The sequence below is a fragment of the Triticum urartu genome, chromosome 2A (assembly GCF_056163025.1).
Source record: "Triticum urartu cultivar PI428250 chromosome 2A, HENAU_Tu73, whole genome shotgun sequence".
Classification (NCBI taxonomy): Eukaryota; Viridiplantae; Streptophyta; class Magnoliopsida; order Poales; family Poaceae; genus Triticum; species Triticum urartu.
The window spans coordinates 475,991,820-476,016,954 of NC_141874.1; positions in this window are offsets into that span (position 1 = coordinate 475,991,820).

A 25,135-nucleotide genomic window follows, 5' to 3' on the forward strand; every position below is an offset into this window, starting at 1 on the left:
GTTCAGCGATGAGGCCTGCTGCTCCTTCGTTGTCGGGCTAGTGGTGGCGTTGGCAGCAGGTGATGGAGAACGGAAGGGAGGTCCGCCAACGGGCGCCGTCTGAGCGACGCGGGCGGCGAGGGCGCGCGACACTCAGCTTGGGCTCGGCGAGCATCAGACATGGATGTGATGGAGCAGTGGAACGCGGATCGACGGAAGAAAAGGCTTCAGCACACCCCTACCTGGCGCGCCAAATGTCGGATTACGGGTTCCGGCAAACCCTCGAGGTTCGAATACTGGGTGTGCACGAAGATCTCTCTCCCCCACGAGCCCAATCTGGCAACGATCTCAGAGCCTAACTCGCCAATCCTGAAGAACAAGGGACAAGAGGTTTTATACTGGTTCGGGCCACCGTTGTGGTGTAATACCCTACTCTAGTGTGGTGTGGTGGATTGCCTTGTAGGCTGAGGATAAACAAGTACAATGGAAGAGCCTCCTGAGGAGAGGTGTTCTTGAGCTCGATGAGCTTGTGTGTGTGTGGATGGTCTGGTTCCTCTACTCCTCTGCTAAGGTGGTGGCTAGTCCTATTTATAGAGGCCCTGGTCCTCTTCCTAAATATTAGGCGGGAAGGGATCCCTCAATGGCAAGTTTGAAGGGTGACAACTAGTAAAAGTTATCCTGACAAAAGGTGGTCTTCGCCTGGCCAAGACTCTGGCGGTAATGCCGTCATGGGCTCCGCGGTGACCTCCGTCCTGCCGTCCAGCTGGCCTTGGTCTCATTGCACAGATATGGAAACCTTTGCTTGATGCCTCGGGACTCATCGACTGTACTTTCCTCTTTAGCACCAAAGTGGAAACTGGCACTCTGCGCCCGCTGGCGCCTGCACGTGCTCCTCGTGAGGTGACCCTTGCATAGATATCTCTGCTCCTCGGGAGCCAGCCTAGGGAGGCCTCCCGAGAGGAGGTCTTGGTGTCATCCACCTCGCGAGGCTTGGCCCCTCGCGAGGGTCTTGAGTGGTTGCTGGTGGAGATGGGCCATACCAGGCTACTGGAGGAGCCACGCCCTAGGCCGCAGGCAGGCAAGTCTGGGTACCTCCGTTCCCAGGATGCCGATAGAACCTATTTGTAAGGAGATCCTTGAGGAGGCGATCCTCGAGAGCATCTTCTAGTGACAGTTCTGCTCCCCGGACTTATGTTGAACCAAGTGAAAGTTCCACACGATATGCCGCCACCAAAACAAGCTTATGGCCTTGCGATGAATATATGATGTGTGTGGGCATTAAGGAGGAATTTGAGAAATATGTTCACAATGCCAATCTCGGTCCCTACATTTCAGATAAGTGTGAGCAACGCCACCTTCTCACCGAGTCGTTTGTCAAAGGATTTAAATTCTTTCCTCATAAGTATAGGGTGTCTTTTATGCTTTATGATAATCCATCTACCATCTCAGTGGAGAGTTTTTCTTACCATTGCAAACTTCCATATTGGGACTCGCTTGACGAACCACCAAAGCCTGAGTTCGAGTCTTTCGTGACTAGCCTTTGTTACGGTGAAAATAGGGGAGTGACACAAGTAAGAATAAAGAGCATTCATTTTCCCGCAATTCAGTATTTTACATTATTTAACGGGAAATGCATAGTAGGCAAGCAAGACTGTAGCATACTTTGTGCGCCAGACTTGAGCCTCATTCGCACTTCTCTCACTAGTGAAAGGAATTATAACCTTGGAGCGATTGTTGCACGTAAACTTCGGCATAACGCTAATAGTGGTTGGTTCAATGGTAGAATTTATGCAACATGTTTAGCACAAGGGCTGGGTGTTTCGCCTTTTCCCTTTGATCCTATCCTACCCACGCAGTATTTTGTTTTCAACACCTTAAAAGAGCATAAAATTCTCAAGGGAAAGGTTGATAAATTCACTTATAATCCATTGTTCAACCAAACATCTATAGTGCATACATATTTACCTGCGCCTGCTCTTTTGATTATCACAGCAAAGGAAGATATTTTGTTCTTGAGAGCGATGCCCGAGTGCACAATGTAGAAGTGGAGGCAGCACGGCAGGCCGAGACATCCGCACCAAGATCCTCCGTGAGCTACCATGCCGACTACTACCCTCTAGGCTACTGACCGATTACCAACTTAGGCCAAAAGTCTAAGCTTGGGGGAGTACGTGTTTCTCACCAACATTACATTTATGTCTACATATCATTCTATTTGTCAGTGTTCACACTTTTTCATTGTATCATCCATGCTTAGATTTATTTTCTTGCTTTCTTCTTGTGTGTTTGAAAAACTTTTAAAAACCAAAAAAAATAATTGTAGCTAGTTTACTTTCTACATCCTTAGTTGTAGTATTAAAAAGAAAACCCAAAAAGATTTCCTTGTTCTTCTTTTGCTTGTTGGGAGCTTTCTCGTCTAAATAGTTTTTCTCATTTTTTGCTTTTTATTTGCTTGTTGAAGAAAACCAAAAATTCCAAATATATTTCAGTGTGTTTCTCTGAATTTCTTTTACTTTTATTCAAGTTGTACCGAGGAGAAGACCACGATGAAAATGTTGAGTGGCTCTCATATGAATAATTGTTGAACTAATAAAGAGCACATTTTACCTTGTCTTCTCCTGTTGAATAAAATGTTTTGCAGATTCCAGCTTAGTCCATGGCACTCTTGCACTATTATTATTTTCATATCGCTCGGTCGTGCAAGTGAAAAGCAATAATGACGATATTCGATGAACTGGCCGTGGCAGAGAGAAACTGGTATGAACTTGACTTGTTCTTTTTGTGTAAATATGTTTGACCAAGTATCCATGATTCAGCCCATTATGATTAAACATATTTGCAATGACAATTAGAGATTATAGTTTCTCATGCCATGCATAAGTAGCTGGGAGTGAATAATGATTTATCTTGGATATCAACATAGCGCTAAAATGATTGTTATGTAGTATGATGATATGGTATCCTCCTCTGAATGTTCAAGTGGCTTGACTTGGTACATGTTCATCCATGTAGTTGAATCAAAACCAACATAGCCTCTATGGTATTTATGTTCATGGTGATCATACCCTACTCATGCTAGTGCCCAATGTTACTTATGCATAATGCATGATCATGATCGTTGTTGCTCTCTAGATGGCCGCTTCTCAATCTATTTGCTAGCCTTCGCCTGTACTAAGTGGGGATTCTGCTTGTACATCAAAAACCTTGAACCCAAAGTTATTCCAGATGAGTCCACCATACCTACCTATATGCGGTATTACCCTGCCGTCCTAAGTAAATTTGCATGTGCCACCTCTAAAAAACTTCTAAAAAATACCCGTTTTGTGTGTGTGGATCGTTCATGGAACGACGGGAGGTAGTCGGTATCTTCCATGCTAAGCGGGTTATTCTCATGTCGAGTGTTTATTCACTCACCATCGCACGAGAAAAGGGCGGTAATAGGAATGCCCAGTCCCAAACTGCAAAATACAAAAAGAGTTAATCACTTGAAAAAATCAAACAAAAACTCCCAATAGAGTCAAAACATTTACTTTTATCGCTTGGGAACCGCCACTAGCCTATTTAGCATGGGAGATATGGATAACTGATAGTCGTGAAGTAAATGAGAAGGGTGCATGTCTCAAAATAATAATTTATCTCTATTTTAAAACATGAGCTCTGGCACCTCTTCAAATCATTGCTTCCCTCTGTGAAGGGACTATCTATTTACTTGTATGTTATGTCATCACCTTCCAGTGGTACGCGTCGGTCCTAAACAAACGGTTTTTAACCCATTTCCGCGACAGCATTCGGAACCATCTCCAAGTGAGTGGGGGCGATTAGGGGGTCCTTCCGACACGACCCAGAAACCATTGGGATATGCCCTCCTGACACACATGCTCGGCAAAATGAGGTCGTGTGCGACCGGCGAGCGCTCAAATACGAAAATATGTACAGTGGTGCAAAAAATACAATTATACGATGAAATTGTTTTCGGTCGCATGTACATCCCACACAGTCAGTCTCCGCTAAACGTTTCCGTTCGTATATACATCCCACATAGTCGCTACAAGGAAAACGTTTGTGTAAGGTGGCGTAATGCAAATAGTTTCAAAAATAATGTGGTGTGTGATTTTTCATTGATCCAACATGGTTTATTCCTAGAAACGGTGTGCATTGCCTGAGGTCATCACCCATGGTGTTTTCTCATTAACCGTTTGCAATAGGAAACCCCAATTAGCAAGTTAATTGGCCAATTAGAAGGCTAATTGCCCTATTATTAATAATCCATTTACTAATCTAATTGACATTCATATTAAGTACATAATATATTCCATTTCCATATCTAGGAAGCAGGATTTCATAATTGAAATACATCGGAGTACAACATGATATAGCTTCAGCACTCAGCTACCCTATTACACAACTGCACCAGCAGCAAGTTTCACTTGCAACATCTAGAACCTTTCGAAATTAGCATCATAGACGGTACATAGAGAGATGCATCTCATCTGGAAAACCGCTGAAGCGGAAGGCGAATATTGAGCCTTCATTCATGTTGAAGGTCTTTGCAACTTTAGGCCAGTGCCTGTTGATGATTGACCGTCCATCCTTCGACCTCTTCAGGAACACTTCAATATTGAACCGTGGGTGTTGTATGAAAACTTTCCTCGCCTCCTGACCACAGAGATGGTTTGAGAGGTAATCATCAGTGAACACTGAAAACAAGGATGTGCATAAATATCTTCTCTATATTGGAAAAGGGGCAAAGGAATAAAAAAAGGCAAGGTATAATAGTTAGTACCATCTTGTAAACCTCGGTGCTTCCCATTGTTTTCCTGCAACACATATAAGGTATTTAGTCATCAGGTTAAGTAAGGGTTCGCATGCTATCAGTAAAATATGTTGATGAAAAATAAGCACATTGTAGATTCATCAGATTAATTCAAGCAACATGGAAAACCCATTTATCCAAACCAAGCATGATTAAGAACAAGGAAATATAGCACTTGTATATGTTTCTCATGTATTAAGTGCAGCCAAATTCGATTTATTCCACACATGGTATACAATAACAGAATGCAGCCACAACAATTGAACATTGCATTGTAGAATTGAACCAAGCAGTTAACTAAACACCACAACAAATGAGTTGGACATTAACTGAGCACCACATTGCACAATATAACATACTCCTAATAGAAGATCGGACAGTTGACCAAACCAAGCATGCTTAACAACTTGGAAATATAGCAATTGTATTTGTTTCTCATATATTTAGTACAGCCAAATTCAATTTATTCCTCACATGCTATACAGTAACAGAATGCAGCCACAGCAATTGAACATCGCATTGCAGAATTGAACCAAGAAGTTAACTAAACACCACAACAAATGAACCAAACGTTAACTAAGCACCACATTGCACAATATAATGATACTTCTAATAGAAGATTAGATAGTTAACCAAACCAAGCATGCTTAACAACTTGGAAATATAGCAATTGTATTTGTTTCTCATGTATTTAGTATAGCCAAATTTGATTTATTCCTCACATGGTATACAATAATAGAATGCAGCCACAACAATTGAACATCGCATTGCAGAACTGAACCGAGCAGTTAACTAAACACCACAACAAGTGAACCAAGCCACAATAAATGAACCAATCAGTTAACTAAACACCAATTGAATAATATAACATACTCCTAATAGAAGATCAGACAGTTAACCAAACCAAGCATGCTTAACAACTTGGAAATATTGCACCCTAAAGAATTGAACATCACATTTGCAGAATTGAACCAAGCAGTTAATTGAATAGCACATTGCATGACATATAGAACATATACACTATAGCAGAAGATTGCATGGTAAAAGTAGATAGCACAATTCACTAGAATTTGTTAAGGAAAGGCAGTAGCTAGCAAACTGAACGTGGGTCCTTATAGTGAGCTAATAAGACAAGCTACTCCTCATTGTCGGAGATATCGATGACGATTGGCTCCTTGGACATGGAAGAGGGCGAGGCCTCCGCATCATGGGTGCCCTCGTTGTAGTGGTGAGTTGCCTGAGCCACTCCGGGCACCAACCTGCTGTCTCTCGAGATGAGGTAAGCACGTGCACGCTGAGAAAACACCTCGTACTCTTCATCGAAGGCACCGATGGTGGCCTCGAGAAAACGCCATGAACTATCATTTAAAGCAACCAACCGCGTCGCAGCGTTGGCGCGTGAGGCGTCAGGGTGGCCTCAACGGCGAGGTGCTCCTCCAAGATCTGGTGGTCGGCACGAATGGCAGCCATCACGACCTCATCCGCGCGTGCGGCTGCGATTTGCTTCTCCGCTGCCAAATGCTCCTTGAGATCCTGGCTATACTGCGTGCACCATGAATTAGGCCGGCACTTACTTGGTGGAGGGGTCGGTGATTTTGGTGGAAGGTGTCGCGCTCGTGCGGGCGGTCGGGGCATTTGGGATGTGGAAGGAGGAGGAGGATGGGGGTTGGGTGTGGATTACCTGCCTAGATAGGCGAGGCCGAGCAGCGTGAAGGAGGGTCACCGGCGATGAGGTGGCGGTGCTGCAAGCAAGGAGTGAAGGCTTCAACTTGGAAAGGAAGGCGGAAATAGGGGAAATGTGGCTTTTTGTAATGCCCTGGACACACCCACCGGTGGTCGTTACTCCTGGCGAGATCTAGACTGGCCCCACAGATCAATACTAGTCTTTTCTGTGCACTTTGTCCTCACTCGTGCGCACCCGAGAGCTACTTCCCGGTCGGTCACCCATCCTAAAACTACTCCAAGCTGAGCATGCTTAACTTTGGTGTTCTGTCCGAATGGGCTTCTAGAAAAGAAGGAATTCCTTATTGATATAAGTAGTCTATCATCCTTGTTAAGCCAGGTTATCACATACACCGCCACTCAGAGGAACCGACGTCCTCGTCGGGCCACTGGAATGTTCCCTCTTGGCACATATGTCTTTGCATCCAGTCCGGTACATGTGCCATGCCGTGTGCCACGACGGGTCACAAACATCATGAACAATATGACCGTGCACCAGTTCCCAAACATCCGTGTAACCGCGAGGGTCGGCTCTAATACCAACTTGTAACACCCCAGACACACCCACCGGTGGTCGTTACTCCTGGCGGGATCTAGACTGGCCCCACAGATCAATACTAGTCTTTTCTGTGCACTTTGTCCTCACTCATGCGCACCCGGGAGCTACTTCCCAGTCGGTCACCCATCCTGAAACTACTCCAAGATGAGCACGCTTAACTTTGGAGTTCTGTCCGAATGGGCTTCCGGAAAAGAAGGAATTCCTTATTGATATGAGTAGTCTGTCATCCCTCTTAAGCCAGGCTATCACACTTTTGGTAAGGGGTAGGGGGCGGGAAGGTAGATATTTCCGCGGAAACCGAAAATTTGGAATCGCTTCAGCCAAAAAACTGGCGCGCAAAGTGTCATCAGACACTGTCCCTTATTCAGACATGGTCCGAAGATATTTTGTGATGCATCTCACACGGTTGGTTATAATAAACTGTGTGGGATCAACTTGATTTTTTGTCTTGATTTGAATTACATAATGGGGTCACAGCGGCCATGGACGATGTTTCAATTGCTAGAACTTTTATCTGTAGTAAACATGCAACTATAGGTGTGTCGTAAAAAAATTGGAACTATTCAAGGTTCATTTGGACATTTTTATGCATTAAGTGAGTTTTCAATGCATTTATGTGCATAATTCAAATTTGAACTACATGCACACGCTCCAGTGCATATAAATTAATTAAAAAACAAATATTTGTCCTTGGGTGCATGCTTAGGTCCCATGCAAGAAATGGGAATGAATGTCAAACACCCTACCACCGTCATTCGGCCGCAAACAATGAGATGCCGGGTTTTTAAATTCTAGTAAATCCAAAACTCGTCTAAAATTCATGAAACTTGGCATGCTATCATGGAGCGGCATCAACATGCTGTGGTAAAATTTTTGTCCCATTTGGGGCAGGTTTGGGTATATGCTTCTCACAAACCGGAGCTTCTCACAACAAGCATGATCGTTTTCGGTAGGGAACGCCCCACTTTTGGGGACGAAACGATATCCATTGCCTCTTATTGCTTTCAAATTTTTTTCTCGTGTTAACATAGAAGAACATGAGTGTAACATCCCAAATTTTCAATTTGGAATGTTATACACTAGATCATCATGCATATCATATTTTCTTGCATTTTGGTTGATCCTAGAAATTTCACGCAACTCAAGGACCTTCGGAGAGAGTTGGAGATTTCGTTATTTTCATATTTGAGGTTTTCTCAAATTTTGAAAATAGGATCATTTGATTTATTTATTTTGTCTTCAATAATTTTTCCGATATCCAAAAATATGAGAGAGGGAATAATATGACTTTCCCAAAATATAGGAAAAATGAAGATTTAATAAATAGATCACATTTTGTTTGCCGGAGTTTATTTGCATTTTATTTGGATAGGGAAAAATGCGCGTTTTTGAAAATTGCATTTTAGGCCCGGAGAAAAGTTCATTTTGTTCGGCTCATTTTTAGGAGTCGGGGAAAATTTACTTTAGATTTTTCGGAGTTCGTTTAGATCTCTTTTTGTTTTTTTTTCTGCGCGCTGAACCGTTTATATAAAAAAAAGACTTACCGCAGGCCAGCCGGGCCAAGGCCCAGGCCAGCCACCGCCACACCCCAGCCCCTGCCCCCTACGCGCGCAGCCAGCGCCAGGCAAGGCAGGCCGCCGCCGCCTCTTGTTTCCCTGGCCGAATCCTAATAGGATTCTTAGGCCGGCTCTTTTCCTAGTTTCGTTTTCTTTCTTTTTCTTCTAGGATTCCTATTCCTAGTCTAATTCCTTGCCCCCTACCCCAAGTCTCCTCACCCCTCCCCAATATAAATACCCAAGCACCCCCCCTCTAAATCATCAAACCCAAAGCCTAGAGCTCCACCACACCCCGCGCCGCGCCGCCCCTCACCCGCGCGCCGCCCTAAGCCGCCGCCTGCGCCCTGCATCACCGCCGCCGCCGCGCCCCACACGCCGCACCTCGCCACCACCGCCGCCGCCCAACGCCGCCGCCGCCGGAGCCCCTCACCGAAGACCTCGCCGGAGGTACCGCGCCGCGTCTCTTTTCTTTTCCTCGGATCATTTTCTTCTAATCGTTCCGATTCTTTTCTTCTCTTCCGATTTGTTTTCTTTCCGGTTCTTTTCTAAACCGTTCCGGTTTTCTAGATCGGTTTTTCGTTTCGGTTTTCTTCTCCGAAACCCTAGATCGGATTCGTTTTCTTTTCCGATTTAGTTGCCTTTGGACCGTTCGCCGGACCGTTCGTCCTAACGAACGTGATCACCGGATTCTTCTAGGTTAACGATGCCCGTTCGTTTAACCGTTCTTCTTTTTCTTCTCGTCGGATTTATTCCGCGTCTTTTCCGCGATCGCGATCTCAGATCCGATCTTCTTTCTAGTCTTTCTTTTCGCTCGTTTATCGGAATCAGGTGATTCAAGCGCCTGGAGTTTCGTTTCGAAACCGCCGTTCCGTCTAATCAACTTAAACAAGTTTTTGCCCCGGTAAAATTTGACCTAGTTTCAACTTGCTAGAACCGAGTTGTTTTCTTCCGCCGTTTGTTTCTTTGTTCGGTTCGTTCTTTCTTTGCAACCGGAGTTCTTAAGTTGAACTACCTGGTTCGTTCTCTTGTTCGAGTTTTACCTGTGCATTAGATGAGTACTTATTGTATGCTTGTTGTTTGTCTGCGATAGATTACCCGGATTGCGCCGCCTATTACTTCGAAACCCTAGGACTCGCGGATCATCAGCAAGGCAAGTAACACTTTGATCATACCTTTTCTACAACCCATGTTTTATTGCATTAGATCAATCCTCTCACATTGCATGATTAGGATCTAATTAAACTGTGGGATGGGAAGTAGATGAGGTAGTACCTATTACCTGTGTTACCATGAAACCTTTGGGAGTTACTTCTACGTTTGCTTATTATGCCATGCTATGCTAGTAGACGTGGATTGGGTGAGTGATATCCATGATAGATGTGAGATTGATAATTTTAATGGTTTATCTAAGGTGGCAACTTAAACACACATCTGGGTGGATTGAGGCACCTGATGTCTATCAGGACTTGCTTGTTTTTTTTCGGACCGCCACCCAAGCTCAAAGGGATCATAAGATCTTTCATGCTAGAAACTTCCGTGTGCAGCCACAAGCCATTATGGGCTCTTGCATAGTTGACTAAGTTGTGCGAACTCTTACGGGGTGGACTAGCAGATGTAGGGGTTGTAGGTGGTACGGTCTACCCCACATGTAAGGTGCTAGCGCTTCTGAAAGACTGTGTCTCGGTCATCCGTCTTCTCAAACACCATGTAGTGCGAGAAACCAAACGGAGGCGATCGAGTCTTGTGGGGAAAAGTGCGCAAACCTCTGCAGAGTGTACAAACTAATCATGATTAGCCGTGTCCCCGGTTATGGACAACTTGAGTATCTAGTACTTGCATATCCTGTGAATCTCAACATGTTACTTCTAATTAATGTTGTTGGGTTTTAATTATTTTAATTGGGATTGAGAATGATGTCAACCATTCTCAATGTTTCACAACCACCATGATAGTTAAATAAATTTATTCCTTTACAGTAGGGAAAAATTGGCTTTACGCAAAACTGTAACCATAGAGCTTTCCACCAGCCATATATGCATATAGTATAGCAGTTTCATTCCATTACTCTCTATGTGTTACTTTGCCAGCATATTCCATGTGCTGACCCGTTTTCGGGCTGCAACTTCTCATGTTGCAGACTTTTCAGACGACGAGTAAGGTGCTTTTAGGTCGTGGTTCTATACTCAGTGATGCCGCTGGAGTTGATGGACCCATTTATCTTCCGAGTCTTCCGTTGTTATCGATATTAGATGGCCTTCAGCCATATTTATTGTAATAAGTTCTTTTTGAGCCATCGATGTAATAAGTGTGTGATTGCAACTCTGCTATAAATCCTTCGATGTACAGTGTGGTGTCAGCACTACTGATCCAGGGATGACACCATAGCACAGTAGACGTGATCCATTCGGGTCAGGTCACTACAATGAGTGTTGTGTGAATTTTTGTGATTTTTCGGGGTTCGTTTGGACATTTTTATGCATTATCTGAGTTTTCAATGCATTTATGTGCATAATTAAAATTTGAACAACATGCGCATGCTCCAGTGCATATAAATTGGTTGAAAAATCAAATATGTGTCCTTCGGTGCATGCTTAGGTCCCATGCAAGAAATGGGAATGAATTTCAAACACCAGGGCATCGTTGATTGCCAGCAAAACATTGAGATGCCTGGTTTTTAAATTCTAGTAAATCCAAAACTTGTCTGAAATTCATGAAACATGGCATGCTATCATCGAGCGACATCAACATGCCGTGGTAAATTTTTTGTCCCATTTGGGGCAGGTTTGGGTATATGCTTCTCACAAACCGGAGCTTCTCACAACAAGCATGATGGTTTTGGGTAGGGAACGCCCCACCTTTGCGGACAAAACGATATCCATTGCCTCTTATTGCTTTCAAATTCTTTTCTCGTGTCAACATAGAACAACAAGAGTGTTGTGTGAATTTTTGTGATTTTTCGGGGTTTGTTTGGACATTTTTATGCATTATCTAGGTTTTCAATGCATATATGTGCATAATTCAAATTTGAACTACATGTGCATGCTCCAGTGCATATAAATTGGTTGAAAAATCAAATATGTGTCCTTGGGTGCATGCTTAGGTCCCATGCAAGAAACGGGAATGAATTTCAAACACCAGGGCATCGTTGATTGCCGGCAAAACATTGAGATGCCTGGTTTTTAATTCTAGTAAATCCAAAACTCGCCTGAAATTCATGAAACATGGCATGCTATCATGGAGCGGCATCAACATGCTGTGGTAAATTTTTTGTCCCATTTGGGGTAGGTTTGGATATATGTTTCTCACAAACTAGATCTTCTCACAACAAGCATGATGGTTTTCGGTAAGGAACGCCCCACCTTTGGGGACGAAACAATATCCATTGCATTTTATTGCTTTAAATTTTTTTCCCGTGTCAACATAGATCAACAAGAGTGTTGTGTGAATTTTTGTGATTTTTCGGGGTTTGTTTGGACATTTTTATGCATTATCTAGTTTTCAATGCATTTATGTGCATAATTCAAATTTGAACTACATGTGCATGCTCCAGTGCATATAAATAGTTTGAAAAATAAAATATGTGTCCTTGGGTGCATGCTTAGGTCCCATGCAAGAAATGGGAATGAATTTCAAACACCAGTGCACCATTGATTGCCAGCAAAACATTACGATGCCTGGTTTTTAAATTCTAGTAAATCCAAAACTCGTCTGAAATTCATGAAACTTGGCATGCTATCATGGAGCGGCATCAACATGCCATGGTAAAAAATTTGTCCCATTTGGGGCAGGTTTCGGTACATGCTTCTCACAAACCGGAGCTTCTCACAACAAGCATGATGGTTTTTGGTAGGGAATGCCCCACCTTTGTGGATGAATGATATCCATTGCCTCTTATTGCTTTCAAAATTTTCTCATGTCAACATAGAACAACAGGAGTGTTCTGTTATTTTTTGTGATTTTTTGGGGTTCGTTTGGACATTTTTATGCATTAAGTGACATTTCAATGCATTTATGTGCATAATTCAAATTTAAACTACATGCACATGCTCCGGTGCATATAAATTGATTGAAAAATCAAATCATTGTCCTTGGGTGCATGCTTAGGTCCCATGCAAGAAATGGGAATGAATTTCAAACACTAGGCACCATTGATTGCCGGCAAAACATTGAGATGCCTAGTTTTAAATTCTAGTAAATCCAAAACTCGTCTAAAATTCATGAAACATGGCATGCTATCATGGAGCGGCATCAACATGCCATGGTAAATTTTTTGTCCCATTTGGGGCATGTTTGGGTATATGCTTCTCACAAACCGGAGCTTCTCAAAACAAGCATGATGGTTTCGGTAGGGAACGCCCCACCTTTGGGGATGAAACGATATCCATTGCCTCATATTGCTTTCAAAAAAATTCTCGTGTCAACATAGAACAACAGGAGTGTTGTGTTTTTTTGTGATTTTTCGGGGTTTGTTTGGACATTTTTATGCATTAAGTGACTTTTCAATGCATTTATGTGCATAATTCAAATTTGAACTACATGCACATGCTCTGGTGCATATAAATTGGTTGAAAATCAATTCTTTGTCCTTGGTTGCATGCTTATGTCCCATGCAAGAAATGGGAATGAATTTCAAACACCATGGCATTGTTGATTGCGGCCAAAACATTGAGATGCCTTGTTTTTAAATTCTAGTAAATCCAAAACTCGTCTGAAATTCATGAAACTTGGCATGCTATCATGGAGCGGCATCAACATGTCGTGGTAAAATTTTTGTCCCATTTGGGGCAGATTTGGGTATATGCTTCTCACAAACTAGAGCTTCTCACAACAAGCATGATGGTTTCAGTAGGGAAGGCCCCAACTTTGGGGGCGAAATGATATCCATTGCCTCTTATTGCTTTAATTTTTTTCTCGTGTCAACATAGAACAACGTGAGTGTTGTGTTTATTTTTTGTGATTTTTCGGGGTTTCTTTGGACACTTTTATGCATTAAGTGGCTTTTCAATGCATTTATGTGCATAATTCAAATTGTAACTACATGCACATGCTCCGGTGCATATAAATTGGTTGAAAATCAAATCTTTTTGTCCTTGGTGCATGCTTAGGTCCCATGCAAGAAATGGGAATGAATGTCAAACACCCAGCCAACGTTAGTCGGCCACAAACATTGAGATGCCTGGGTTTTAAATTCTAGTAAATCCAAAACTGATCTGAAATTCATGAAACTTGGCATGCTATCATGGAGCGGCATCAACATGTTGTGGTAAATTTTTTGTCCCATTTGGGGCAGGTTTGGGTATATGCTTCTCACAAACCAGAGCTTCTCACAACAAGCATGATGGTTTCGGTAGGGAACGCCTCAACTTTAGGGGCGAAATGATATTCATTGCCTCTTATTGCCTTCAAATTTTTCTCGTGTCAACATAGAACAACATGAGTGTTGTGTTATTTTTTGTGATTTTTCGGGGTTCGTTTGGACATTTTTATGCATTAAGTGAGTTTTCAATGCATTTATGTGCATAATTCAAATTTGAACTACATGCACATGCTCTGATGCATATAAATTGGTTGAAAAATTAAATCTTTTGTCCTTGGGTGCATGCTTAGGTCCCATGCAAGAAGAGGGAATGAATGTCAAACACCCTGCCACCGTCACGCGGCCACAAACATTGAGATGCCTGGTTTTTAAATTCTAGTAAACCAAAACTCGTCTGAAATTCATGAAACTTGGCATGCTATCATGGAGCGGCATCAACATGTCGTGGTAATTTTTTTGTCCCATTTGGTGCAGGTTTGGGTATATGCTTCTCACAAACCAGGGCTTCTCACAACAAGCATGATGGTTTCGGTAGGGAACGCCCCAACTTTGGGGGCGAAACGATATGCATTGCCTCGTATTGCCTTCAAATTTTTCTCGTGTCAACATAGAACAACATGAGTGTTGTGTTATTTTTTGTGATTTTTCGGGGTTCGTTTGGACATTTTTATGCACTAAGTGAGTTTTCAATGCATGTATGTGCATAATTCAAATTTGAACTACATGCATATGCTCCGATGCATATAAATTGGTTGAAAAATCAAATATTTTGTCCTTGGGTGAATGCTTAGGTCCCATGCAAGAAAAGGGAATGAATGTCAAACACCCTGCTGTCGGTGTGGAACGACACCTATGGGATCACAAGAATCTCTACTACGGTTGCCGGGGCGCAGGGTTGCGAGGAGAGCAGGGCTAGTAGACAACAAAAGGATCGTTTACCCAGGTTCGGACTGCGAGGATGCGTAAAACCCTAGTCCTGCTTTGGTGGGTGTATTTCTGAGAGTTCTTGAGCTCTCGAATGAGCTGTGGTCAGCGTGTGGTTCCAAAGAACCGAATCCCTCTTCTCGTCGCCTCGGGCCTCCTTTTACAGGAAAAAAGGGGTTGCCACAGTGGCACACAGGAGGTGGCAAGGTGTACAGTGGCACGAGGTTATCCCTCATATTACAGGACAAGGTGCATTTAATGCATCACTTAGGTGTCCTCTTACTTTATCGGGGACGGGGGCGAGGCCCGTCCCATCCGTCGCCGCTCCTCCTCGCTTCGACAAGCGCCTCGGCCAGGGATGTGTGCGGTGCCATGTACGCAGGCAGGCAGCTGAGTTGGCGCGGTGGTGGAGCCTTCACGAAGATCTGCATGCCGCCACGCAGGCGCTTGATGAGTTGGCCTGGGAGCTGCATGTTGCCACGCAGGTGCCCGCCCAGCTGGTTGGGCTGGCAGCTACATGTGAATGGTGGTGGAAGCTTGGTTGACGTGGGCTTGGCGGTGGCCTTGCTGGCGTCTTTGGCGAGGGCCTTGCCGGGTAGCCCAGCAAGGGTCTCGCCGTGGCGTGTTGTCGTCCCCGGCAAGGATCTTGCCGGGGGTCTGGTGGCCTTCCTTGGCAAGGATCTTGTCGAGAATCATCGTCTTCTGATCTGATCTTGAATATGTCTTCACAAAGACCTATATGCCACCACAGGGATGCCTTCCCGAGTCCTGGCCCCACGCTGATGATGGCACTGGGGGCCGTGGTCTCAAGGGTGGCTCGCCCTGTTGGTGCGGGGCGAGCTGTCCCGCCAAGAGTCTTGTTGGGGGCGCTGAGGCCATCCGGCAAGGGTCTTGCCGGGGGAACTTGCTTTGTCCCTCTCCTCTTTGTGGTCTTGACCTTAGCGTTGCTTTGATTGTCTTGGGCTTCTATCTTACATTGGCTCTCCTCCCTCGTTCTGCTTGGTGCGGCCGTGGGCACGGCTCTGACTGCGCATGCACAGGGAAAAGGGGTACAAAGATGCGCCCCTATTTTTGTACACCAACAGGAGCCCCTGGGCCTGGACCACACATAAGCGCAACACATTATTGGGCCAGGCCCAAAATGGTGCATGGGCAGGTGAGGCGGTTTTTACCGTGGTAAGATTCTTCGCGCGCTCCGCCTCCCACGACCCGCGCGTGTGGTGCGGCGTGGAGGCGTGTGCGTGACGTGGTCGGCATGCGTGGGACGGTTTCCACATGCATGCGTCACATCGCAGTAAAGAGGCGGCTCACGTCTTCCCCGTAAAAAGAGGGAGGCGTGGAGGCGCGGCTCATTTACTGAGCAGGGTCGGGGTGCGGTCTTCAAGGCATCCACTCCCCATGATCATGGGGTGGGGAGAGGTCGCCTCACCCGTCCCCTCAGTTTTGCACGTCTGCCACGCGTCTTTTATGCGCGTGTGGTGTCAAACGGTGGAGGGGAGAAACCGGGCCGCCGCTGGTTGGGGCGGCGGGTCGGTCCTGATTCCCCACGCCTCTGGTGTCTGGATTGGCCGAGCGGGGCGGCCGAGCTGCAACCCCGTTCCTTTATAAAGAGGAGGAGGGGGAATGGCACTCCGCATTCTTCCATCTTCTATCTCCCTCTGCTTCTGCTCCTTCCTCTCACCCGCCATGGAGAAAGGGAATCCTGGTCCTTCGACGGTGGCGGCAAGGGTCGCTGCTCGACAGCGCGTCCCTCCCCCTCCTGAACCCGTGGTGGTGGAACCGACCGCGAGGGGAAGGGGGAGGGGCGAGGCCGTGGGCAAGGCCGGGGAAGAGGCCGTAGCGCTCGGGTGATGGAGCGTGCCCCACCCTAGACCCTCAGGTTGCACATGAGGGGCTGCGGGAATGGGGGCACGCGGGTCGACGTCGACTTCCCGGCTCCTCGAGTTATGTATCTCCGTCGTGGATGGAAGACATTCGCCCGCATCCACAGCCTGAGGGCGGGGCATGTCCTCTGCTTCAAGTTAATGGAGGACAGCCTGCTCTCCGTCAAGGTCTTCGGGGACTTGGGAACTCGTCTCAAATGCTGCGTGAAGAGTTCCTCTGATGGAGATTTTGACAACGAAAGCTCGTCCTCGAGCAAGAGCGACGAGGAGGATAGCGGGGACGAGTCCGACTAGGCGTCGGACGCCCCGCGCCTGGGCGGGTGCGTCAGCAGCAACATCTGCACCTGGCCGCTCCTCCGGCAGAAGCTGGCCGGGGGCAGGGCCAGCTCCTTGAACCTTGCGGGGCTGTCTCCTTGGGCGGCTGGCATCGGGAGGCTGCGGAAGAGGAAAAGGGCGGGCAGCAAGGCCATGAACTCGGAGTACGCGGGCACCAACGCCATCATCGCGTATTGCCGGTCCTGCCACCTCGTCTTCCAGCTCCTTCCCCGGCACCGTCACCACCGGCCCGCCCGTGGGTGGCCATCGAGATGTTCTCTTGGTGCTTTCTGCTGCTCGTAGCTCACCTAGGCACCCCTTTTGCCCTTTCGCCTCCTTGACCTACCTCCCGAGGAGAGGGACAAGAAAGGGATTACGGGCATCTTATCTCTTTTTTAGTTTGTAAGCCCGCGGGCCTTTGTTAAATTCAAAACTTGTAATCCCCTTGCTCATGTTTTTCATCTCGCATGAACTGTACCTGTATGGGATGTTTTTAATGAAAAAGGGATGCTTGCCGGGTTTTTCGTTCGCGGGTAAATCCCACGACAAGGAGCGAATCCTTGTTATTGTTTTAAGATAAACGTTTTTCGCCCGGCAACAGGCCTTGCGGTCCCCCCACTCCACTCGACCGTCCTCGCGCTCTTGGCAGAGGCAGGGATGAAGTGGGCTTTAGGCTCCTCGTCCCACCCCCTTGCCGCCGCGGCTACGACCAAATCCGGACCCAAGAAATAATCCCTAGGTATAGGAAAAAGGGGAGCACGGCAGCTTAGAGCTAAAAAAGAGGTTTCACATGCCCCAGTCTGGTTCCGAAATGCATGACAGAGGATAAAAGACTTATCTGGATCCGCAGCCCTTGGCAATCTCATCTTTCCGCGGTTGGATCTTTGTGCTTGCAGCCCCCGGCAACTCTGGCTTGCCGGGGTCAGGGCGCCGGTCCGTTTCCTTCTTTTCGAGTAGCTCAGCAGAAGTGCTCACGTGCCCTGCGAACCAAAGGAGGACAGAAAAGGAAAATACGGACGCGCACTCGACCTCTAGGCTAAGGGTTAGTCGCCGCTAAGCACTATCAACCCTAACCAAGGAAGAGACTCGACCTAGCATGCATGCTATAACTTAGGGCGCCAGCGCTTCATTTATTTATGCTCAGGGTCTGCGCCTGGCTTTGTACAAACGGTCACATACCTTGTCGGCAAAGCTTGTACAAAACGTGGGTTGTCGGGGGGCCCGGCAAGCCGCGCCTTATGGGTAAAACTTGAAAAGATGCTCGATGTTCCAGGAGTTTCTCACTGGGATGGTATCTTCGGTCTCCAGGTGGACTGCGCCGGGCCTGGTGACTCGCATTACCCGATAAGGGCCTTCCCACTTCGGCTTCAACTTGTTGGAATTCTTGGCCGACTGAACGCGCTGAAGAACAAGGTCGCCTTCCTCAAGGCTTTGGGCATGAACCTTGCGGCTATGATAGCGGCGCAAGGCTTGCTAGTAGCGTGCCGCTCTCACGGCCGCCCGAAGACGATCTTCCTCAAGGAGTGTCGCATCATCTTGGCGTAACGGCTCTTGCTCAAGCTCATCATAAGCAAGCACTCGAGGTGACCCGTATATGAGTTCCGTGGGGAGAACTGCTTCTACCCCATATACCAGGGCAAAGGGTGTCTAGCCGGTGGCTCGATTTGGCGGCGTCCTGATCGACCAAAGAACCGCCGGCAACTCATCAATACAGCGCCTTCCACTCTAGTGCAGCTTGTCAAAGGTCTTCGTTCCCATGCCTCGCAACACTTCAGCATTTGCCCTCTCCGCTTGGCCGTTGCTCCATGGATGTGCCACAGAAGCAAAACAGACCTTGCTGCTAAGGTCTTGGATGTACTGCATGAAGGTGTGGCTTGTGAACTGCGTGCCGTTGTCGGTGATGACTCTGTTTGGCACACCAAAACGGCAGACCAGTCCTTTGAAGAACTTGACAGCTGACTGAGCAGTCACCTTCCTCACTACTTCCACTTTCGGCCACTTTGTGAACTTGTCGATTGCAACGTACAAGTACTCAAAGCCCCCGACAGCGCGGGGGAAAGGGCCCAGTATATTGAGCCCCCAGACCGAGAATGGCCAAGAGAGAGGGATTGTTTGAAGGGCTTGAGCCGGCTGATGAGGCTTCTTTGAATGGAACTGGCATGCTTCACACTTTGTTATTAGTGTCGTCGCATCCTGGAGGGCGGTGGGCTAGTAGAAACCTTGCCGGAATGCCTTCCCGGCAAGGGCCCTTGACCCTATGTGGGAGCCACATATGCCTCCATGTATCTCCGCCAATAGCTCCAGTCCTTCCTCCCGGGGGATGCACTTGAGTCTCACACCGTTTGGCCTCCTCCGGTACAAGACGTCATCGACGAACTGGTACAGGGCGGACCGAGAGGCTACTTTCTCTGCTTCTTCCTGCTCCTCAGGAAGCTCCCCTGTTTGGAGGAAGTGGATGGTATGATGTGCCCATGCCGGAGCCTGGGGCTCGACGGCAAGGACCAAAGGCATTTCTTCCGCCATGAGAGCGGTTGTCTATACGGCCTGGGCTTGACGCCCTGTCGGAGCCAGTCGCTCTTGGGCAGGCTCAGCGTCCGCGGCAGCACCCTTGCCGGCAGCCCCAGGGGGCTCGGTAGGAAATTACTTGCCGGGACCTGATTTCCTCCACTTGTTCTACCCCGCTGATGGTTCGACAGATGGTTGAGCTAGCCAAAGCAAAAAGGTACCTGGTTCCATGGGTATCTTGAATGCGGCACACTTTGACAGGTAATCGGCGATGTTGTTCTCTGCTCGGGGGACGTGCTCCGCCTGGATACCATCAAAGTGTTCCTCCAGCTTCCTCACCTCATCTACGTAGGCTTCCATCAATGGGCTCTGATAGTCCTTGTTGACCTGCCTGACAACGAGCTGCGAGTCGCCCTGAGGATGAGCTTCTTAACCCTGAGGTCTGCCACAATCCTGAGACCGGCAAGCAATCCCTCGTACTCGGTGGTGTTGTTAGTGGACATCTCCCTGGGGAAGTGCATCTTGATCACATACTTGAGGTGTTCTCCGGTGGGTGCGACGAGTAGCACACCGGCACCGGCGCCTTGCAGCGAGAAAGCCCCATCAAAGTACATGATCCAGTCGTAGTCTGCTTCCTTGCCGGGGAGAGTGGTCTCCTGGACTTCTTCGTCGGGCGCCGAGGTCCATTCTGCGACGAATTCCGCCAAGACTCTGCTCTGAATTGTCGAGGTACTTTCAAACTTCAAAACAAAACTTGACAGCTCCAAGGCCCATTCCACAATCCATCCAGTTGCGTCCGAGTTGTCTAGTATCCGTTGCAACGGGAGGCGGGTGACGACAGTGATCTCGTGGGCCTGGAAGTAGTGACGCAGCTTCCTCCAGGCCATAAGGAGGCCGAAGAGCAATTTTTGCACGCCGGAATACCTCGACCTAGCCCCCTACAAGAGGGAGCTGACAAAGTAAACTGGGTGCTGCATCATCTTCTTCTTTGGCACCACTTCACTCGACTGCACGGGCATTTCCTTAGAGGCACCAGACTCTGCCGGGGGCCGTGCTTGTCGGCACCAGGCCCTGCCAGGGGAATCTTTAGCTTGCCATCCTCTGGTTTTGCCGCCATTGCTGCCTCCTCATCGACCTCCCTCTGTGCCACCACTGCGGCGCTGACCACTTGATTCATCACCGCCAGATACAGCAGCAACGACTCTTGTCGTTTAGGCGCAACCAGTATCGGCGTGGAGGAAAGGTATTTCTTCAGATCCTGCAGTGCTGCCTCGGCTTCTGGTGTCCACTCTATTGGGCCTGCCTTCTTCAAGATTTTGAAGAAGGGAAGGGCGTGCTCGGCGGACTTGGAGATGAACCGGCTCATGGCGGCAACGCAGCCGGTGAGCCGACGCACATCCTTGATCCGCTTGGGCGCCTCGATCTGCTCAATAGCCTTGATCTTGCCTGGGTTTGCCTCGATCCCACGCTGTGACACAAAGAATCTGAGAAGCTTGCCGGACGGAACGCCGAAGATGCACTTCTTAGGGCTCAGCTTGAGGTTGATCTTGCGCAGGTTAGCAAATGTCTCTTCCAGATCTTGCACAAGAGTTGGCCCGTCCTTGGTTTTGATCACTATGTCCTCCATGTAGGCCTCCATATTTCTATGGAGCTGAGGTTCAAAACCAATTTGGACTGCTCTTGCAAACGTTGATCCGGCACTCTTCAACCCGAAAGGCATCCGTAAAAAGCAATACGTACCACATGGGGTGATGAATGCCGTCTTCTCTTCATCCTCTCTTGTCATGAAGATTTGGTGGTAGCCTGAGTAGGCGTCGAGGAATGATAACAGATCACACCCGGCCGTGGAGTCAACAATCTAGTCGATGCGCGGCAACGAGAAGGGGTCCTTAGGGCAAGCCTTGTTAATGTCTGTGTAATCAATACACAGCCTCCACTTCCCATTCGCCTTGCGCACAACCACTGGATTGGCCAACCACGTCGGGTGGAGCACCCCTCTCACCAAACCTGCCGCTTCCAACTTCCTGATCTCCTCTGTGATGAACTCCTACCTTTCCAGAGCCTGCTTTCTGACCTTCTGCTTGACGGGCCGTGCGTGGGGGCAGACAGCTAGGTGGTGCTCAATCACCTCCCTGGGAACATCGGGGATGTCGGACGCTTGCCATGCAAACACATCGACATTTGCTCGCAAGAAGGTGACGAGCGCGCCTTCCTATTTGCTATCGAGGGTGGAGCCTATGATGAAGGGCCCTCCCATGCCATCCTCCTCGATGGGCACCTTCTTGGTCTGCGGCGGCTCGGCTCTGGATCTCTTGCTCTTGTCGGTACAGCTCTCTAGCACGCCCTCAACGGTAGCACAACACTCCGAGGAGGTGCGCTTGCCGGAGTGGGTGCGAGAGGTCTTGCCAGGCTCCTTTTTCCCTCCCAGGCCGTCAGCGGCAGGAGCAGGTGCCTTGATGGCAGTTGCTGCAACTGCTTCCCGGTAGAGTTGGCCGGCGTAGATCAGCGCGTCCTTCTTGTTGGAGGGGACAGAGATGATGGTCAACGGCCCGGGCATCTTCAGCATGTTGTAGGCGTAGTGTGACGCCGCCATGAACTTGGCCAATGTCGGGCGGCCGAGGATCCCGTTGTAGGGCAAGGGGATCTCGGCCACGTTGAAGACGATCCTCTCCGTCCTGTAGTTCAACTCCCCTCCAAATCTCACGGGCAGTGTGACCTTTCCCTAGAAACGTGCCCGTTTCCTCGAGCTCTCCATCCGGGATTTGCAACCTTTTGATCACGACAGGCGAGATCAGGTTCAGGCCGGCCCCGCCGTCAACCAACATCTTGTTCACCCTGAGGTTGCGTATTGTTGGCGAGACCAACAATGGCAAACACCCGACCGTGGTAGTGCGGTCAGGGTGGTCCTCAGCGTCAAAGATGAGGGGCGTGCTGGACCACTTTAGCAGCTTCTGAGCGTCGAACGACGGCTCTACTGCTGTAATCTCACGCGCCCACTGCTTGAGCCGGCGGTGAGAGGTATGCAGCGAGGCGCCGCCATCGACGCACATGGCCTCCGTAGCCTTCTGGAACCCTTTCTCACCAGACTCGTTGTCCTCATCGTGATTGTCGTCTTCTTGTTTCTTGTCGCAGCCCTGGGCGGGCCTCTCTTGCTGGTTATCCTTGCCGGGGCGGCCTCCTTCGCCGCCACGCTTCTTGCCGGATCCCTCAGCACCATCCTGGTCCTTCTCCTTGTCCCGCCTTTCGTACTCAGCCTTTTGCTTCTCAGCAAGCAGCAAGACTTGTTGGCAGTTCTCGAGGTCGTGGCCCTTGGTGCGGTGGATCTTGCAGTATTGTTGCCGGAGCTTCCTGGCTTGTCGGTAGCCGCCAGGGCCCGGCAGGCGACGCACTCGACAATCTCCTTGCCGGGGGCGTCTGCCTTGACCTTCTTGCCGGCACCGGTATCGTCAGATCCCTCAACAGCAAGTATGGCCTTGCCTTTGCATTTCCTATTGTGATGCCGGCTCTTCTTCGTCGGGGTGGCGGCGTCTTCATCAGTAGAGTTGGTTTCCGCACCGGCATCTTCGCCGGGCTACTGCCTTCCCTCTTCAGCCCAGGCGCACCTATTGGCCAGAATGTAGAGCTCGGCCACATCTTTAACCTTAGTCATCGCCAGCTCCTCGCGCATCTTGCGATTGCGTACGTTCTGGTGGAACGCGCTAATCACAGCGGCGGGATGAACGTCGGGGATGTTGTACTGCACTCGGCTGAATCTCTGGATGTACTTCCTTCTAGGGAATGATATGCAGATCACTGGCCTGGCCATGAGCTTGGTGGCCTCCTGTGAAGGCGCCAACGAACTCATGGCACAGATCTGACCAGGAAGAATGGAATCCGCCGGCAAGTGCATCAACCAAGACATCACATTGGGCTTGAGCGCCAGCAGGAAATAGTTGGCAAGAACCTTGTCGTCGCGAGCCCCAGCGGCCTGCATCGCGATGGTGTAGATGCTGAGGAACTCGGACGGATGGGTCTTGCCGGTGTACTTCTCACCGACATCGGGCTTGAACGTGCGGTGGGACGGCCACTGGAACTGCCTCAGCTCACGGGTAAAAGCCGGGCAGCCCACCTCGTAAGATAGGCCGCCGCGGCCCCCGGTGTCGGGTGGTCCATAGCGGGTCCTGCCCGCTTGTCTGACTAGCGGCGCGTTTCGCGCCGACGCTTGATGGTGGTTCGAGCGTCTTCGTGATCTTGCTCCCGAAGGACCTAGCGCTAATTGCGGAGGGTCCGCGGGTCGGACAACGCTATGGAGATGTTGTCACAAACGTCGTCGCGACGGACCGATGCCCGCGGCGGACGGCGAGGAGGAGGAGAGTGCACCGTGGCCGCAGCTCCCCCGGTCCTCCCAGCGGCAGCATGCAGTGGCTCGGTGGAGCGCCGGCCCGAGGGCCCAGCTGGTCGACGCTCGTCTTTGTTTGCAACAGCGACGAGGCTCCGGATGGTGGCCCTCCAATCGTCGAGCTTCTCCGCAACAGGAGGGAAGTCGAGGAGCAGCTGTGTGCGTGCCAGAGCTTCCGCTGGCGTGGGCGGCGGCGACAGCTGCGTGGATCGCGGCACGCTTCGACTTCTAACTATGTTAGAAGGAGCTCCGTCATGACCCAGCAGCCGCGTGCCATTTTCGCCAGCGCTTCAGCGAGCGCGCTGAACCCCCTCATCTTGCCGATGACGCACAGGGCTCTTCCCACGGCGGTGCCCAGGGTCACCATCGTGGTGACGCTGCTCGGCGCGCACACCACAGGAAGAACGCGTGGTGGTCGCCGGTGTAGGTGTCCTGGAGGTCGCCGCGCCGCCCGGAGTCGGCACAACGATGCCCCTGGAGGGCCCCGCGCCGCCTGCGGGGGCCCCAGCTCCGTCCTTGGATCCGGCAACATGTAGCCGGTCGTCTGGTGCGCGAACGACGCCGCTCGCCAGGCTCCGACTGCCTGGGCGATGCTGGTGCTCGCGCGCTGCGGCCCGGGTCCTGTCTGCGACTGGTCCGCTGCTCGTCCGCACCGGCACGGGTCGTTCGGCTCCCAGCGAATCGACCGCCATGGCCGTCTTCTTCTTAGGGGCCATGGCGATGAAGAACTGCTAGGCTAACTACTAGACCAGATTCTCACAATCGCGCACCCCCTACCTGGCACTCCAAGGATGTTGGTGTGGAACGACACCTATGGGATCACAAGAATCCCTACTATGGTTGCCGGGGCGCAGGGTTACGAGGAGAGCAGGGCTAGTAGACATCACAAGGATCGTTTACCCAGGTTCGGACCGCGAGGATGCATAAAACCCTAGTCCTGCTTTGGTGGGTGTATTTCTGAGAGTTCTTGAGCTCTCGAATGAGCTGTGGTCAGCGTGTGGTTCCAAAGAGCCGAATCCCTCTCCTCGTCGCCTCGGGCCTCCTTTTATAGGAAAAAAGGGGTTGCCACAGTGGCACACAGGAGGTGGGAAGGTGTACAGTGGCACGAGGTTATCCCTCGTATTACAGGACAAGGTGCATTTAATGCATCGCTTAGGTGTCCTCTTCCTTTATCGGGGACGGGG